Genomic DNA, 1,880 nt, shown 5'->3' with positions numbered 1-1,880 from the left:
GAAAGGGAAGTCAACACTGCAAAACTCATCCTGTGAAGCCATAGTACCATAAGGCCAAAACAGACAAAGACACAAGACTAAGAAAACTATAAATCAATTTTCCTGTTGAGCATAGATACAACATTTCTCAGTAGATTTCTTACAAATCAATTCAAGAACACATGAAGATCAGACACCATGTCCATGTTGGCTTCATTTTAGGGGTCCAAGGCTGTTTCAACATTTACAAACCAGGGAGTGAAATACAATACATAGACTTTTTTTTTCTTTCTTGAGTCTGGGTTTCACTGTAGCTCTGGCTGTCCTAGGACTAGCTCTTGTAGACCAGGCTGGCCTCAAACTCACAGAGATCCGCCTGCCTCTGCCTCCTGAGTGCTGGGCTATAAGGTGATGGCATGTAGACTTAAGGACAAAAATCAAATGATGATCTCAACAGATGTGCAAAGACCTTTCACAAAGCTCAACGTCCCTTCATGATAAAAGCCCTAAAGGAAACAGTTGTAGGGACATGTCTCAGCATAATAATGGTTACATGTAACACATATACAACCAGGGCTACGCTAAATGGGAAATGCTGCAAGTTATCAGAGCTTTGAGTGGAATTTTGAGTCCCTCCTCTTATAGGGGGTTGTTCTATATGATACAAAAACACAGACAAATCACTGGGCCATACCTCTATCTATCTTTTCATATTCTCCTGCTAAGCCAGGCTGAATTTTAGTGATATGCAGATATATATATATCTCCATATGTACATAATATGTATATAAATACATACACATACACTATGTAGAAAGATTGTATTAGATTCTATTTTTCCTGGTATTGTAACTTAATTCTCTCAACAGAATATAATTTTTTTCCCTTTCTCTATTTTGAGGCAATGTTTATTTCTAAAGAAACAGAAGTTTCATCACATATTCCACAGAGCAAGAATGCCCTGGGGTGAAAGTCCAGAAAAAGCTCTTTTTCAAAACTCCCAGAGTCGGTTCGAGTTTTGGCCCCAAACCAGTCCCACAGCTGAACCAATCACCATGGGGCTCAGCACATTTGAGCTGCGTCCAGAAGGAAGAGGCTTTTATCTAAATTAAACCTGTGACCTGCTACTGACCCCTGGAAGGTGACTTGCTTCACTTCTTCCTAAACAGTCACTCCATGAATTTACTTCCTATTCTGTGACAGGCATTGAGCTATGCCCTACTTATATATGATTAAAGGGCAAAGTTCCTTCCTTTAAGGAATCTAAACTCAGGGCAGGGATAGACTGGGAACGGGGACAATTACAACACAATGCATGGGTCTCTCCAAAGCCGACCACAGGATACTGAAGGATACTGAAGGAACACAATAGGCTAGCACGCATTTAGTCTAAGTAATCGCGACTGCCACCGTCTTTAGTTAGGGTTTCTATTGCTGTGAGGAGACACCACGACCACAGCAATCCTTATAAAGGAAAACATTTAATCGGGGCTAGCTTACAGTTAAGAGGTTTAGGCCATTATCATCATGGTGGGAAGCGTGGTGGCGCGCAGGCAGACATGGTGCTGAAAATGTAGCTGAGATCTGCAGGAAGAGACAGTGAGTCTCTGGGCCTGGTTTGAGCTTCTGAAACCTCAAAGCCCGTCCCCTAGAGACACATTTCCTCCAGCAAGGCCATACTTTCTAATAGTGCCACTCCCTATGGACCTATGGGGGCCATTTTCATTCAACCACCACAGCCATCAAGTTCACCTATGAACAATCAAGATTTCAGGATTGGACCAAGCCTTTTGACTACTCTGAGATGGCAATTGTCTGTTACCTGAACAGAAGAAACAAAATGTATTGTTGATATTATTATTGCTTTGTTGTTATTATCATTCTTATTGTTATGGTTGTGT

The sequence above is a fragment of the Microtus ochrogaster genome, chromosome 21, assembly GCF_000317375.1.
Source record: "Microtus ochrogaster isolate Prairie Vole_2 chromosome 21, MicOch1.0, whole genome shotgun sequence".
NCBI classification, from domain to species: Eukaryota; Metazoa; Chordata; class Mammalia; order Rodentia; family Cricetidae; genus Microtus; species Microtus ochrogaster.
The sequence above is the reverse complement of the archived record's forward strand: the minus strand, read 5'-3'. Positions refer to the sequence as shown.